The sequence below is a fragment of the Acomys minous genome (assembly GCF_964271855.1).
Source record: "Acomys minous genome assembly, chromosome: 8".
NCBI lineage: Eukaryota > Metazoa > Chordata > Mammalia > Rodentia > Muridae > Acomys > Acomys minous.
The window spans coordinates 100,478,272-100,496,114 of record NC_140489.1 but is presented as its reverse complement, the minus strand read 5'-3'; the positions used below and the strand labels follow the sequence as shown (position 1 = coordinate 100,496,114).

The 17,843-nt window shown below is 44.9% G+C and overlaps 1 protein-coding gene across 7 annotated transcripts in view; it reads right to left on the bottom strand.

Annotated features, from left to right (window-relative positions):
- The window catches only part of NCOA1 (nuclear receptor coactivator 1), a 220,557-nt gene extending 211,866 nt beyond the window's left edge, over positions 1-8,691 (bottom strand). For 5 of the 7 annotated variants that reach the window (XM_084793407.1, XM_084793411.1, XM_084793409.1 and 2 more), the window contains exons 1-2: positions 8,282-8,691; positions 5,737-5,809 (exon numbers count right to left, since the gene is read on the bottom strand). The gene's annotated coding sequence lies outside the window, so the exon portion shown is untranslated. Of the gene's footprint in view, positions 1-5,736; positions 5,810-7,698; positions 7,861-8,281 lie in introns of those variants that run through there. The other 2 variants (XM_084793408.1, XM_084793410.1) reach the window with 2 other exon arrangements.
- Positions 8,692-17,843: the final 9,152 nt, after the last annotated feature.

The window sequence follows — 17,843 nt, the reverse complement described above, 5'->3', positions numbered from 1 at the left end:
GTAGGACATAAATCATGAAGACTTTTGAGAGCCTGGCGTTTCCAATTGTATGACCAATCTCACTTATACAGTCAGGTACCGTTAGACAAGGAGGAGATATTTTTGGACTGAAAAACAACTCTACTGCATCAATTTAAAATATGTCAAATGAAGCCAGGCACGGAGGTGCACTCTTCTAATCCGAGCACTCAGGAGAGGCAGCACAATAAAGGTCAAAGCCAGCTTGGTCTACACAGTAAGTTCCAGGCCAGCCAGTGCTACACAGTGAAACCCTGTCTCAAAACACTGAAACAAAACCCAGTAAATTAAGGGCTGGAGAGGCAGCGGCAGAGGCTGGTCGGTTAAGAACACTGACGGCTCTTCCAGAGGGACTTTGGCTCAATTCCCAGCACCCACATGGCAGTAACAACTACATGCAACTCCAGTTCCACGGGGCATCAGGCACGGGTGTGCTGGGTAAATGCACATAGACATATGTGCAGGCAAAATACCCATACACAAAATATAAAAGAGTAATAATGTTTTAAGAGTGTCAAATGATTATGTACTATCTGAATAGCTGCTGCTTTAGGGAAAAAAAAAACAGAATAAGGCAACAAAAAAGATTTTATACTAACTTCTACTCAAAGACACATGGTCTGTTTTTAAATAGACATAAAAACAAGTAAAGAAAAAAAGTTCCCAGTGTGGTAAACCTTACATGTGTGGAATCATTTCAAAAATTATGAAAATATAAAATTTGAGGCATAAAAACCTGCCAAGAAAAGATCCACATAAATTTGGAAAAATCGATATTTCTCATTCTTATCCAGATGAACATACTGACTGCATACTGCTCCCGCTTTCCCCTCCCATGGGAAGCCCTCCAGCATCACATGACTTCAGTGTCCGCTCCCAGGTGGTCGATGCTCCCCTTTGTAGCACGCTAAGAAACCCAAGCCCTCACTTCCTTTCCGAGTACGCGCTCTCTCCATCCCACCCTAACAGAAACCATGCCACGGTCTCATTGCTCCTTCGCCAGCAAGCCCACCATGAAGCCTGCCTTGATCCTCCCTCAAATCGGGAGAACTGCTTTTTCTCTTCCTGGGTCCTCAAGTGCACTACTGTCCCAGCATGCTTCTCACAGCGCTCACCACACTTAATTAATATTACAGGTATTTGTGTTGTCTTATCGCTTCTCTTAGGTCATAATCACCTTAAGAATAGAATCTGTATCTTATCGTCCCATGTCCTTATCTTTTAACAGCACAGTACCTTGAACAATGTACTCTAGTGCTTCATTGGACGGCCAAGTAGCTACTTAGGATCAATTACAGACTTCCTGTGTCATCAAAAGTAGGAGTGGGGATATACCTGGGAATTTGTAGAACAAATAACTTTCCCCTGACTTCCCTCCAATCAAACTTGCCAGAGTAAAGCCAGCATTATACATTTAAAAAACAAAGGGCATTTTATCCTTCAACTGTCTGGTCAAATATCATCTGATATATTCAAATATATGTACAATCAATGAAATCTATGATTGATAATACAAGTATGTAAATACTCCAACCACATAGGCAAACCAAAATTTTTAACACAGTCAGAGTAAGACTGACCACTCAAAACACACTGCAAACACAGAGAATGGTCAAACAATTTGTTCCGAATGAAAGAAAATACCTTAAGCTTTATTTAAACACTATCAAAACTGAAGAGGCAGAATTTTATTGCTAAGAATCCAAAACCAGCCATTCAAAGATAAGCTCTCCTGGACAGAAGCACAGAAGAATCAACATTGCTAAAGTACAAAGGTGAGGCCAGAAAGAGCACAGGGATCTTACAGTGACGCTTTCATCCAGTAACTGATGTATACTTGGTACCTAGGCTACCAGGAAGAAATAAAGTTGCAGGCATCTTCACAGCATCTGTACGGAACCCCAAGAAAGTCCAGAAAAGAGTGCTCTAATGCAGTCAAATGTGGGCAGCACTCTTGGATAGATGCCAGTTTAAAGGCATGAACGAGACTTCCAGTCAGCCATACTCCTAGGCTCCAATGCCATCTTAACACCCACAGGCTATGTGATCTTACACCAGCCACGGAACTCCCCTGAACTTTATTTCCTCACCTATAAAAATGTAGTTTGTAGAGCTAGCATAATACCTGGCTCAGAGACAACACTCAATAAATATTTGCTGATTCTGAATGAGAGCAATACAAGAAAAGCAGGCATTCCTCTCCAAAGATCTTCTGGAACTTTTGAGGGGAAAGGCTCTTAATTACTTCCTGGTTAAAATAAAGTTGTTCTTAGCATTTGTGAGAGACTGATTCCAGACAGCTGTGGAGACAGCAAGACCAATGGGTGTTCAAGCGCCTTACATGAATGGCACAGTGTTTCCATGTAAGTTCTATTCTTGACCCTGTACATGTTAAAGACCTACTAGATTACTTGCAGACCCTAACGCAACATCAAGGCTTTTAAATTTTATCATACTGTATTATTTGGGGAATGAAGACAAGAAGAAATCTGTGCATGTTCAATACAGACACAATTTTTTAAAAAATATTTTCTCTCTTCACCTCCCATTAGTGGGGACTGAACACAAAGTTCCACGTAAGCTACGAGAGTGCTCACCACTAGGCTACGTCACCAGCCCTTATGGATATTTTCTATAAATGGCTGGTTGATCCCAGGATAACAGTGGGCTGACTATATTCCTTCCTCCCTTAGCTCAGAGATTACTTCGAATTTACTAGAATTCCTAAAATTTTAAATCTTGGTAGCCAAAATCTTTGGCCTGGACTTAGTCATCTCCTCTATAATATTAAGGAGATTGTTCTAAATAACCCTTAAAACTCTTCTACTCTGAACCCTGTGGTTCTTCAGTCTCAGGGATTTTCCAGTCCAATTAGGGAGGGGGTGAAGGCGGTAGAGGGAGGCAGGGAAAGAAAGAAGGATGGATGATACTGGACAGTGACTGATGCTAAAGGAGAGGAAATCAGGAAATCAAGCTGCATAACAGACCAGCTTTGATGGTGTTTTTGAAGATCAAGAGAACATAAAGAGAAGGAAACACAATATAAGTCAAGAAAAAAGAACACGTAAACTAAGAAGCACTGTGCCTGCAGGTGACTGTAAAGCAGGGCCTTAACTATCCCCCAGACTGGACTCTGGGAGACGATAATGCATTCTGCATATATGTAGCCCTTTACAGATTACAAAGCATTTCTGATGTTATCTACAGCAAACTTTCTGGAACGGGATATAAAAGACTCCATTTAAATGTCTCAGGGTTTGATAAATTTGTAGAGTCTTCACTAGAAACATCAAATGACATTTAGAAAGGATTTTTTTTCCAGTAGTTATGTGTAGAATAAATTAAAAGGCAAATGCATGCAGGCAAATAGCTCTAAATGTACAAATTAGAATTTCAGCACAAAAACAAAGGTGAAATCTGACCAGCAGTTTACTTGGTGGCAAAGAAATTCAGACCCTCACAAATGACTCCTATTACTCCACATTCAAATGACCAGGGACCAGATTATTAAATCAGGGGGGGAAAAAAAGAATATTCACGAAATTGCAAAGAAAAGAACCAGAGACTTGGTGATGGGTTAGGAGTGGAAATGTCCCTTTGCTAACTAGTGTATATGCCAGACCACAGCTAAACAACGTAACTTAACTTCATCTTTAAAAGCACAATAATATGAGAGTAAGTACATTATTCAAAATTTAAATATGAAAGCCTAAGGTGTAGTTTAGTTAAATACATAAGGTTACATGACCTAGCACTCTGGGAGAGCCATGAGCCAACCCACTCTCTGATGCAAGTCCAAGTTCGACTTCCAAAACAATCTTTAAAATTGCCTCAAAATTACAAACCAATGGGTAAAAAGCTACAAACAAACAGGATAAAAATACAGCGTCTGGGCCAATGAGATGGTTTGGTGGGTAAAGGTGCTTGCCTAAAAGTCTGATGAACCAACTCCAACCTCCGAAACTCACATGGGAGGAGGAGAGAACCAATTCCCAATAGTCGCCCTCCGACTTAGACACATGTGCCATGGCACGAGTGTGACCACACACACACAAATAAAGGCACCACTGTGGGAAGACCAGATAATCTGCAGTTGTTAGGATGCTGACTCCGACGCTGGGATAACGTCACTATTCTTGCACCTATTTTTATCCGTTTGATCTCTGTTCCTAGAGATAGAATTCAGGGCACTCAATTACATCAATGTCCCTCCCCTCTTCACTAAAAGATGGTGTGTGTGTGTGTGTGTGTGCATGGGGTGGGGGGGCTAAAAGAATAAAATATATCTAAGGTGAGCATGACCAGGCTGATTAATTTCACTGGAAGAACGACAGTGTCTATTTTGGTATAAGCTGCTTATCATTAGGCATGATGAATACACTAAGAAAACCTGTCCCTTCAAAGACTCTCAAAAGCTCTGTTCTGTGAGTTGAGCACATACACCTCTACAATCCTGTATACTAGGAGCTGAGGCAGGAGGATTGAAAGCTTGAGACCAGCCTGGGCAACTCAGCACAACTGCCTCAGAATCAAAGTAGGAACGAATCGGGGGGCTCAGCTGAGGGGCAGATGGCTTGTCTGCACTCAAAAAGTCCTGGGTTCAACTCCGCCTATCACAAAGTAAATAAAAGCACTCTGCTGTGTGTAGGCTCGGGGAGGGAACGAGGGTACAGCCTCCTTTACTTGCACTAATGCAACAAAACTTACACATCAGTGTCAGTGTTTAATAACGACTTCCTAAAGTAATCCATATGTCCAGAAAAAAATATAAAATAATCATTTCTATGCTCTGTAGTAACTCAAATACCACACCTCACAAGCCATTTCAAAAACTACACTAGGTTATGGGGGGGGGTGCATATCCTTAAATTAAGGAACTAAGAACAGTACCCAGCCGCTACCAGGCCATTTTATAACCCAACACTATATAATAAGGAATAGGCACACAGTCTAACTAAAATATAAAGTTTGAAATGCCTAGACATCACTTCCAATGGTAAGAGAAAAAAGAAAATGAAAAAAAAAGTCAGAGTCCACAAGGCCTGTCCTCAATGGCCAGTGACAAAGGGGCAAATGATTGGTTAACGTGACAGAGCAATGAAGAAATCCATTCGTCTAGTCTACACGAACTCGGAGAGCTATTAAGTGGAGAAAACTCTGTACAGTTCTGTAACCCAGACCAGATATAGGGCTCTGTCACCCAACTCCTGAAGTATTTTATCCAACCCCATAGTGTGTAGTATTTGCAGGTAAAGTAGAAAAGCTCCCACCATGATGATTTTGGACCTCTGCCAGGAAAGTAATAGCTGGCCCTCTGAGAATGACTGTGGTTATCAATGCCAAGACAATAACAAGCATCCTAGGGAGCTCCTCTAGTCACAACCTAGAAATGCTACTGAGCCCTGGGTGCTCGGGCTGACCTTCCATACTCGCCCTACAATGAAACACACGATGGACCACAGCTTAAGGCCAACCGGCTCTGTAAAACATGCAACGCTCTCAAACGCAAACCGAAGCAAGAAACAGAGGCAGTGTTGCCCACAGGAAGGCGAGTGAAGCTGACGACAACTGAGCAAGGAGAGCCAAATGCCCTTCAGAGGCAATTAGTAGGACAACCTGGTATAGAGCCTAATTGAAAAAAGATTTTTGCAGGGATGTCCGAGCTCCTCGCTGCCCCACTCCACCTTTCAGCGCCTCTCCACCACCCTCATCACTTACTCAACATTTAGTCCTGGTGAAGATCGCTCACTGGATTAGCAGGATCAAGAGGACATGCAGAGAACATTCCATCCTGGGAACGACATATTTAAGTTATTTAGGCTTGTTTGCCACCCTTCACTGTAGAGTTAGAAGCATGAACTTTTGCCAACATTTTTACAGTATACACCAGTCAGCACCATAGCAACCTAATACTCTGCCCACCAAAAGATCAACACATACAAGAAAATGGGCGGCTCAGCAAAAAAAACAAAAAAACAAAAAAACACTTCAACCCTAGCCTCCTTTAGCAGTCAAATAAATGTCTCAAGGAGTGGCAGTCGGTGTCTTTACATCACACCCACTTCACGTTGCCATTACAGCTTCCTGGCATAAGCAAGTTCTCAGGATTATACAAACTGCTGCTTCTGTTTCCAGCCCAGATTTCTAGAAATAAAATCCTGGAATTGAGGGAGAAATGAAAACAAATGTTGGCAGAAAGAAGAAAAAAAAATGCATTGTCTATATAATCCCAGTTTAAGTGAACAATCATCATTAGCTCCATAGAGCTTTTTTTTTCTTTCAATAAAACCGCTTACCCAAAACTGTAGGTCTAAAAACATTCTCTTGGCTTAAACCATACACAAAAAAGCAATTCTACCGACACAGCCCTATAAATTTTCTCAGAAATAAGGAAGAGATTAACTGTAAATTATGTAAAATTCAAGCTTTGCATCTATAAACCAAAGTTCAATGTGGATTAAATATGTGTAATAGATTAACATAAAATGTGTGCAAAAATCAAACAAAATGCTGACTCTTACAAGCATGGGCCTCGATTTTCTCTCAAAGCTCCTGAAGTCTGAATAAGAAATGGAGAGAAAAGACTGCAGACTTTAGGTCACAGAACCAACTTGGACCTTCCCACAAAGTAGAGACTAAGTACAAACACTTCCATTTTACCTACTTCATGACAAATTACTAGAGGAATGCCTATTTATGAAACTGAATCAAATCCCATGGCTACCTTTAACCCAAAACTATTTCTAGCTCGAGAGCCAAAGACCCAAGCAAATACGCAAATACTTTCTTTTCACCTTATTCCCAACACGAAGAAATCCGACCCACTCCTACTACATCACAGCTTCTGTGAAGAAGAGAGGCCCCTTTGGCCAACTTTTTTTTCCCCCCAAGCTGAGGAAGCAAACCTCAAACAAATTTAACCCTTGAAATCCACCCCTACGACTCTACAACATAATCTAGACTTCACTGCGGTACTGTCTTGCACAGATACTTAGAAGACTTCTTCCTGGCTGAAGTAAGAAAGCATGATGCCTCACAAATCGTCACCAGACTCCTCTTGTCAACTGCTCAGGGCGCTGGGACAGCGACTCACCCATGAACTCCTTACTTGCCAACATCAGTCAGACTTCATTTTTTTTTTTTTTTTTTACTTACTGTTTTAAAGGAGAGGAAAAAAAAGTCACCTTCTCCACAAGGACACCTGCCTCGCCTCTTCAGTGTCTATAAGGATAGCCAGCCAAGCCAGAGAGGCTAACAGATACTCCCCAGCTTAAAGTTTCCCTCCCTACCAAACTCTTCAGCCACAGCATCTCGGCTTGCCCTTGTCACACACAGGGTGTATTGTCAATTCCTCTGTCTCCCCGTAACATCGTCAGACTACAGGGTGTCTGGCCCATGGGAGTGACTGCTAAAAAAAAAAAATGCATTTACAAATAAAATTAACTGAGCCACAGCAGATGAGTGGTAAGGGCTGAGGACCCCGGTGTCCAGTTTCTCCGAGTCTCTTCCAAACCACTATGGAGAGCTCAAGTTCCATCACTGACCACTAACCAGCCCTACCTCCAATCGTCTGGCCAACGTGTGTGCTTCTTTCCCTTTCTGGGTCCTTTCAACAGAACCCAGCAAGGGGACCGAATCCCAGACGCAAGAGGAAAATCTCCTTTATCCGCCCATTCCTACCTCCGAAGCCCTAGTCCCAAGGGGAGAAAGGCAAGTGTAGCTGGGCTAAGCCAAGGGGCCGTCGAAAGCTGCACCCACAGAAAGGCATGCCTAGGTCGCCCCGGTTTCGCTGTCCCGGCGAGCAAGACTCAGAAGCTGACGGGCTGGCCAAGGTCACCGTGCTTACTCGTCGGGGCCGAGGGGCGCCCGCGCCTACTTCCGGCTCCCCCTTTCGGCGGCGGCTCGGGGCACTCGCTCCCCACCCGGGGCCGCGGTCGCGCGCCCTCCGCGGATGCTCGCACTCCACTAACTAGGGCAACTGGAGTGCGCCGCAGGGACGGCGCTCTGCAGCGCGTGGCTCGCCCCGGAGCAGCCCCCAGCTGGTGCCGTGACAGCTGCGACCTCCGCCCCCTGCAGCCGCGCCAGGCCAGCAGGGGAACTCGGGGAAAAGTGGCAGCGGGAGATGGGTCCCAAAGAAAGCAGAGCCCGGGCGGAGGGCGCCAGCTGCTCCCCGCCCCCTAAGGGCCGCCGCGGCCGCGCGGCTCGTGACAGCTGCACCCACCGCGAAGCTCCCGCCGCCGCCGCCGCCGCCGCTGCCACTCACCTGCCTCCGCCGCCGCCGCCTCTGGGCCGCGCTCCCCTGCGCCGCGCTCGCTCGCGACTGTGGCGGCGCCGCCGCAGACTCCGCCGCTCCTCGGGCTGGGCGCCCGTCCCCGGGGCCCAGGCGGCCCGCCGCCGCCGCTCTCCGGCCCCCTCCTCCGGAGCAGGAGGTGTCCCCCCCCCCCACTTCAGGGGGGGATGCAGAACCACCCCGGCGCAAGCTGTGCTTGAGGGAACAGCAGCGAACTGCAGCCGAAGCGCTTGAGGCCGCGCTCCAACCGACGGACCACAGGACGAGGTGAATCGCGTCAGTCTCCCGCTTGCCCGGCCTGAAGAACAGGCATTTCAGCCGCTCTCCGCGGCCGCCATGTTCTCCTCCTCCACGGCCTCCGCCGCCGCTGCCGCCGCCGCCGCCGCCGCCCCCCGCCTGCGGCCCCGCCCCCCGTGCCCCGCCCGCGGCGCCCCGCCCTCGAGCCCCGCCCCACCCGCTCGCGGCCCCGCCCTCGCTCCTGCCCCCTCCGCGGGCCCGGCCCTGAGCCCCGCTCGCTGCCCACCAGCTCCGACGGCGCGCCCCGGGCAGCGCGACCCTGCTGGCCCCGTGCAGCGTGGAGTCGCCCCGCGCCCTCTGCCGGCAGCAGCCACGCCGGGGCCGGGGTCCTAAGGAAGTGTGTTGAGAGGGGAGGCCCGAACTCTTCCCGCACTGATCCTCCCCCTCGGGGCGGTCCTCTGTCAGCTGCCAGGAAGCCTGGAACCCCAGGGTGCCCCCAGGCGGGCAGCGGGACCTGCAGCCTCCCGCTGCTCTTTATCGTTTAGGGAAGATTAGGGAGCGACCTGAGGCCCTGGGGATCCACGAGGAGTCTGACCTGGGCCTGTCTCCACTCGTGAGTTGTATTACTTTGAGTAAGAGACATCCCTCGGGCCTCGGCTTTTTTTTCCCCCCCGTAAAATTGAGAGGTGGTTTGCCTAGATGATTTCACAGACTATTAGACAAGAGAAAAGAAAGATCGTCTGCCCCCTTCCTTTTTTGAAGATGAAAAGATCTGACTGACAGTGTCTGGCTCTGCAATTGCATGAATTGACTAAAATGTCTGTCATTCACAGATCTTTCCCCTCGAGGGGGCCGCGTCTTTCTTCTTTTCTACCTTTTCTTATTCTATAATGGAAGTGCTACTTTCAAAAGTAGTGTTTCTTGTCACCAGAGGAATCAAGCAGCCACAGAGCAGCTCCTTAAGCCTTGATCTCTTTATCTGGAAAGCAGCCCTTATCCCAAGACTGGCAACATAACCCTCACTGCTCTCTCCCTGGAGGTGAAAGTGCTGTGCAGAAAGTGTGGCCATCCACCCGCGTTCTTGTCCTCATTTAGCTGCCTTTACTTATTTGGCTGCTGTCTTTCGCTGTTCCTCGTCCTGCATTCGACACCCCAAAGCAGTCTGTATAAATCCTTACGTCCTCCGGGGCCCTTCCTTGACAAAAACCTGGCAAAGTTTAAACACTCCTACCTCCCTGGCGCCTCTCTAGACAGCCTGTGACGTCTTGCACAAAGCAGGTACCTCCATACTACTGCTGCTGCTGCCTTCACGTGCTGCCTTCCATCTTCCTGTCTTGGTCGTGCTCCTAAAGCAGCCACTAGAGCACACTGGGCCTTCATCTTCACAGCCAGCCAGCCATGCGTTCACCCAGTTGATTCTTATCCTAGTGCGTTTGGCTAGCTCTTGCTCTCACCTGCACAGTCCACAAACTTAGTAAGAGCTGAAATGCCTGAAGGTCTCTGAGTTTCGTCTACTTCTATAGGGCCTCTTTCCTGGTCTAGTACAATCCAGACTCTGCAAAGTGCCTCATCCTGCCCTCTGGTGCTTACAAATGAGCCAAGTGCAGGCAATACTCCTGTCCCCACTGGACTTCAGTAACTGCTGACTGATAAATGCAGTGGGTACATCAGCCTTTTCTTGCTTTTTCTACTGGATGCTTCTAGCCCCTCCCATTTTATTTTCCTCTCCTCCTGTCTTGTCTGAACTTTGATTCACTAGCACTCTTCTTGTCTTCCCCTTTGTGTGTGTGTAGAGGGGGGTCATGTGGGTATGTGCACATGTGTGTCAACTTCAATAGTGTGTCCCCTTAGCTTTTTTATTTTAAATTTCATTTAGTTATGCATGTGTAAATGCGTGTGTGTGTGTGTGTGTGTGTGTGTGTGTGTGTGTGTGAATGTGCACTCATGCATGTGCACGTGGCAGTCAGAGGACAGCTCTCTGGAGTTGGTTCTCTTCTTTCCACCATGTTGGTCCCAGGGGTCAGGCATGATTGACAGCAAGCTCCCTCTCTCACTGAGTCATCTTGTGGGTCACCTTAGTTTTTTTTAGAGTGTTTTCACTGAACCTGGAACTCTCCAGATGACTAGGCTGGCTGCCCGATGAGCTCCAAGAACCCACCCGTTTGTGCCCCAGCCTTCAGTCCTGACCACGGTGGACTCACGGGGTGAAACCAGCTTTTACACAGGTGCTGGAGGTTGGAACTCAAGTCCCTGTCATGTTGGTTTGTTTGTTTTTAGTTTATTTCATGCACATTGGTATTGTGCCTGCATGTGTGTCTGTGTGGAGGCATCAGATCCCCTGGGACTGGAGTTACAGACAGTTGTGAGCTGCTCTGTGGTGCTGGGAATTGAACTCAGGACCTCTGGAAGCAGCCAGTGCTCTTAACTGCTGAGCCATCTCTGTTTGGGTCCAGTTTTTATCCATCTTCTCAGTCCCAAGTTGTTTTATTTTTAGAGTAGGGTAGTGTTGTGAATGTCATGTTTTCACATTTTTTATTTGTCTTCCTTTCCTCTTCTCTCGGTCAAGTTGATTTGGTTTGTGTTTACAGATTTAACTATTAGTAGCTGTCTTCACTTTAAAGCATTCTCAGGCTGGAGAGATGGCTCGGTGGTTAAGAGCACTGGCTCTTCTTCCGAAGGACCTGAGTTCAATTCCCAGCACCCACATGACGGCTCGCTCACAGGCGTCTATAACTTCATTCCCAGGGTATCTGAAATCCTCTTCTGGACTCCTTGAGCACCAGGCACAAACGTGGTGCACAGGCAAAACACCCATACACATAAAATAAATTAAAATGTTAAAATATGTATCTTTTTAAATTTTTTTAAATAAAATAAAATATTTATCTTCAAAACAATCTCAGGCTATTCAGTACTGAGATTTTTTGTTTGTTTGTTTTGCAGTTATTTATTTGGACAGTATCTTGCTACATGGCGCAGACTGGTTTCACTCAAAGTCTGAGTCCTCTGCCTCCCAAGTTCTATAAATACCGATGTGTACCACCCTGCCCAGCAAGTGCTGAGATTTTACTGAATTATGAATGTAGCTTAAGTAGCATTGATATTGCTATAGATTCACAGATGCTAAAGAAAAGTCTATCTCTGAAGTGAAATTTCTTAACCCTTTGACTTCCCGCCTTTATAATCACTTGCTAACACAGTTACATCACGTGCTTGTCTTTCCTGAGTGTTTGCCTTTTCTCTGTCCCAATTGGATTTCTCTCTGGCTCCATTTGCTTTCACTAAGGAAGCCTACTTCCTTAAGTCCCACTAGCCCTCCCCTCCCCCAGGACCTCCCATGCCAGAGCTGAAGATTTATCGCTTAGATCTACGACTTGAACTTCAAGATAGCCTCTCTAAAGTCTAGTTGCTTTAGCTATCTAAGAGAAAATTTCTTTCCTTATAAATTACAGCGTCAATCAGCAAGTAGAACTAACCCCATTAAATGAAAGTGAATTAAGGAGAGGCTTGAAAATGGAGACCTAACACAGTATTTAGCTTTTATGGCTCAAAGAGATGTGATCTTAGTCCAGGCACTACTGACCCTACACATTAGTAATAATCCTTTGCTGATATTAAAAAAAAAAAATACTAGTTCTGTGAGTAGGATCTGTAACATTACCTATTGGATTTCTCCAAAGCTAATAATTTCCGGTTCCAAAAAACATACGGCTAGCATGCATAAAAGTTCTCAAGTTTTTAAGGCAAGAACTGACTTAACTGGTCTCTTTTCTTTAAGCAGTTTTTGTTTTGTAACAATGATACTGACTTATATGTAAACAATAAGGGAAGTTTAAAAAAAAATAAAGAGGACTGGGGAGAAAGTTTACTAGGTAAGAGCTTTGCTTTACAAGTATGAGGACCTAAGTTTGAATCCCCAGCACCCATTCAAAAACGTGAACAAACAAACACGTGTGCCTGTGGCTTCAGCAGTGGGGAGCAGAGACAGGCAGATCCCGGGAGCTTGCTGGCCATCCTGTCTAGCCAAGGGAGTGAGCTCCTGTCTCAAGGCAATAAGACAGATGTGTAGGAAAACACATGTGTGCATTCACAGGCATGCCCACATACTGATATCCAACCATACGCCACACACAAAAGTAAATAAATGAAAGACAGAAAAAAACTGGTGGGCCAGATAAAATTAGGGTGAGTACCTTTTCATACATCGTACACATATGTATATTTTTGTTTTGTACATACTGTACATACATTCAATTTCATCTTGGTGCTTTTATGCCCTCCCCCCCACAGGCTGGGAATGGAGCCAGAACCTCATGCATCTAAGGCAAGCAGTCTACCAACTGAGCTAGATTTTCAACTCTTATTATTCAATTTTATGTACAAAAATAAAATCACACTATAAATGTTTATTGGTGCTCTGGTATCTTTTTGCTGTATAATATAATTTCATCATTAATGGTTGGATGCCTTTACACGGTGTTACAAAAGTTTGTTTACAATGTTTCAGGGGTGTGTGTGTGTGTGTATGTGTGTATATGTGCGTGTGTGTGTGTGTGTGTGTGTGTGTGTTTAGTACTTCTATAATTGCATGCTTCTGTACAGTTTTCAAGTTATTTTCTTAAATTCTAATTGCTAAGTTAAAGTGTGCATTATTTCCCAAACTGACCTCCATAAAAAATTATCCCAAACTATAATCTTATAGTACATGAGCTTTCTACTCCCCTACAGGTAGCCTGCCCTGGATTTTATCTATTTTACATTGAATAGTCTTTCATTTCTACCTAGGGTTGAGGTATAGATGTTAAGGAGATTAGGTAAGAGAGAGGCATGGTAGCTATCACTTATAACCCATCACTTGAGAGGCTGAGGCAAGTTGGAGGCCAACTGGGTTACATAGCAAAATTTAGGCTAGCCTAAACTACAAGGTAAGACCCTGTCTGAAAACAAAACAAAACAAAACAAAAAGAAGGGGGAAAATGTTTTAAAGAAGAGTGAAAGGAGAAAAAGGAAGTCAAAGGAAGGACAAGGTTTACAATTAGACAGCGCCAGGTTTGAGATGTCCCTGGCGGCGGTTTAGTTTGTGACCTGTGTACTGACCACTTCAACGTCTCCAAGCCCCATTGTCCTCATCTGTAGAACAGGAGGCTAGCTCTGGCTTCAGAGGATTGTTGCGAAGATTAAGTAAAATGTCTGCCAAATACTTCATACAGCGTTTGGCATTTAGGATCGCAATGGAAAGTAAAATTTAGCTCAAACAGAGAAGGTAGAAATCTGCCCAGCTACTCATCAGCCGGGGATGGATAATAGGCACAGATAACACCAGCTGCGGAGCTAACGGGACGCCGAGTCTTCTGAGGACATACTGCAGCTGTATATGTCATAATCACTCCCTTCTCCGAGTGACTGCTGCTTGCCTATTCACTCACAAACATTGTTCTCTGAAATCATGGGTATCAAAAACCTTGGTGTTTGTAATTACAGCACTATCCGAGCCTCTTTTAAAAAAACAAAACAAAGATAAAGCCTCAATGTACAACCCAGGTGCAGCACTTCAGAAATGGGCCGCAGTGGGGAGGGGCAGTGGGCGGGAGGAACCCAAGATGCATCTATCTTAACTTTATTATTTCCAAACAACAGAACCCTGAATCCACTTTGCAGTCCAAACGAGGGCTGGGGGTGTGCGGGGGTGGGGGTTGACCCTTTTACAAACGGCTCCGTTTGGCTTTATGCCTATCAATATTCGGCTTTAACTACACTGCTTCTAAACTCTGCCTAGGGTTATAGTTCTACGTTGTTAAGTAGAATCAGGTATTAAATATGCATACAGTTTCATCTGGAGTCTTGTGAAGTTTTAACCATGTGAACGGATGACTTGTTAACTATTAGTAAATTGAGTGAGTTCTGCCTCACATGAAACTGATTTTTGTATTAAATGTCCTAGAGTTTCTCTCAGTTCTAGAATACCTTTAATCATTATTTGGTCAGTAAAGTTATTTGCCCAGGAGGCTGGCTCTTTAAGACAGAGAGACAGCTGACTGTCAAGGCTTATTATCAGAAGCGAGAGTCATGGATCTCTCCTCAACTGGTGAGCCGCCATCATGGCTTCCTGGGTCAGCCAGTAGTTATGATTTCTTTATTTTACATTCTTGGGTTCTGTGGTAGTTCATACACTTCCCATGGCTGTGTGATGGCAACATTATCTTGCTTTGGGTGGCGAATTCTCCCCCAGTGTGTGCAGCTTCCTACACCTTAAACACCGTGGCGGTTAGATGACGGCTTCCTTTGCTGACCAAATGGTTTGTTTCTCTTAAGGCGGACGTTATCCATGCACACAATCCTCACTGTAGGAGGCAGTGATACCATGAAATTCATGTGGGGTTGTCATCGTTGCTGGTTTTGCTCTTGTGGTGCTTGGGGTCAAACCCAAGGCCCTGTGTGGAATAGGCGTAGGCCCGACCACCCAAGCCAGAGCCTCAGGCCTTGATTGTTGTTGTTTGTTTCAGTTTTGTTACTTTTCAGTTTTTTTGGTGGTGGTGTTGTTTTTTCGAGACAGAGTTTTCCTCTGTCACTCTGGCTGTCCTAAACTCACTTTGTAGACCAGGCTGGCCTTGAACTCACAGTAATCCACCTACCTCTGCATCCCAAGTGCTGAGATTAAAGGTGTGCACCACTATGTCCGGCTCCATTTTAGATTTTTTTTTTTTTTTGAGACAGGATTTTACTATGTAACCCAGGCTACAAACTTGAAGCAATCCTCCTGCCTCCTCCTCTTGAGTGCTGGGATTTCAAGCATGGACCACCATGCTTGGCTGGTATTATGAGACAGAGTCTCTCTCTATGTAGCCCTGGCTGAGTTTGACCTGGCAATGTTCCTGCCTTAACAATTCAGGCATGTCATACCACACCAACGTCTTTTGGGTCTTACATGTGACGTGTGGAGAGTATCTTCTCTGTGGTGGACATTTTAGTTTTTTTTTTTTTAATTTTATTATTCAGAGCACACTTCAATGACTTGTTTCCTTGCACTCTACTGAGATTACGAGATATTCTGTTTCCAGGTATTAGTGATGTGAAACACAAACCTGCCTCCCTAGCATATGTAGCCTTCAGTCAGACTTGCTGTAGTGGCTGCAGCTCAAATTTGAAGTCTGGATGCCAAAGTCAGTTGTACAAGTAGGAACATAGGATTGGCAGCAGCCCGTGTTGTGGGCTTTGGGAAATGCCAGGCGCATCCCCACCCCCACCCCCAAGCTTACCATAGTGCCTGGAATTTCAACAAGAAGATTCATTCCCTTAGGTTTGTAACCTGGTATCTTGGGATAATCTTTGAGACAAATAATTCCTCCTTGGATACTGCAGAAAACTGAGAACAACTAAATTCATTAAGTTGATAAGTGAAAATAGAAATTAATGTACAACTCAGACACCACTATTGTTTTGCTCCTTTCCCTGAACCTGAACCTGAAATTTAAAAGTTAATCTTTTTTATGAATGCTGCTTGTTATGCATTTTAACAGGTTATGGTAAAAGCAATCTGATGAGTACACATTCCAAGCATTTTTCTAAATTTACTTCCAGCTCCCTCTGTCATTCAATAAGCATTACTAAGTACCTATTACATGCAAGTAGTGTTCTTCAGATAAACACTGATTAAAGCTACAGAACTCTATCAATACATAAATATGCATATATTTTTACAAGTCAGTGATCAAACGAGTAGTCTGAGCATTAACTGTTTTACAATCTACCTTTCGTTTTCAATTATTATTTCATACACATACCTACACATGTATTATGTACATATGCCTCAGACTTCTTGGTTTCTAAAGCTTATTATATTCTATTTTGTTGATTTTTGGATACTTTCTTCCCTCATTCTTGCTTCTGACTTCTTTTCCTGGGACTTATTCCTCAAAGAAGTTATGAAGTCAAAAGACACAATGGTCACTCATTCGAGCAAGAAGGTGAGTCGGGTAATCTGCCTTAAGATCCTTGTGGATGTAATCAAGTGGACGGCTTCCGTCCCAGTTAGTGGAGGTAGGAATGCTGAAAGGGATGTGTCACCAAACAAAACCAAAGGCCACCGGGAAAGGCTCAGCCAGGTCTTCTTGAGGACAGCAGGGCTGGTTCCTGGGACTAATCCCCTTTCACCTTCTTTCAGTGCTGGATTCTACCACCTATAGGTCTTAGAGGAAAGGGCTTGCTGCAGGATGGCGTAAAACCAGCTGCCTCATTTCCCTTAGACTTGGCTTTCTGAGCTCTTCCCGCACTGCTGCTACTAAGAGGCGCTGACGAGCCAATTTGTTCTTTTGGATTTCTGTGTTATCAGTGATAACTGAGAACTTTCTATCAAGATGGCCCCACCTACCAGCTGCCCATCTCTTAGTGATGCCCATTAGTGGCACCATTCAGAGCCCTTAGAGGATGTGTTTGGGACTGGCCACATTTCTGCGACTCTCTTGATCTGCAGACAGTGTGCGATTCGGGCAGGTAGATGAAGGACTCTCTGGGTAGTGGTGACAAAAGCCCACTCTCTCAGAGTGGTGAGAGAAGAGAAGCCCTCCTTTCCTCTCTCAACTTCTAGAGCTACTCAAACTGTGCTGTTCAGGCAAAGGAAAGGCACCAGAAACCGGAGAAGCTCAGCTGTACTAGATTTAGTTCCTCAGTCCCTAAGTAGCTGGCAGGCACTGAGTTTTGAAATGTAAGAACCATAAGTAGGTATTTCACCCACAGAGTCAGTCATGTGACCATCAATCAACATTACTAACACCTAATCTAAAATTATTCCAAATATTGTTCTCTAAGCGTTAGATGCAGTTGACAAAAATTTCTGTCCTTAATAACTTGCACTTCAGGAGGAAACACATAAATGAAAAAAATAAGTAAATAAACAAGGAAAGGCTTAATATAAATAGGATGGATACAGTACAAACATTAGTATCAAAGCAATTCAATGTGTTAACTACTCTGAGTACTTCCACCAGCCCTAAACTAAATAAAATCTAAGAATACTATTGAGTTCAATTTCATAGACTAAGTGCCTCAGTCCTGTGATTGAAAATTGACAAGAGATGGCATAGTGGTTATGAGCACTGGCTGCTCTTGGGCCTGGGCCCCATTCCTAGCAACCACAGGAAGGCTCAAACCCTTCTGTAAACCCGTCTCAGAGGATCTGATGCCCTCTTCTGGCCTTTGCAAGCACTGCACACACATGTTGCAGGCAAAACACTCATACACATAAAAAAAAAAACCATAAATAAATAAAAGTTGAAAAACCAAAAACCAAAAAGAAGACTGA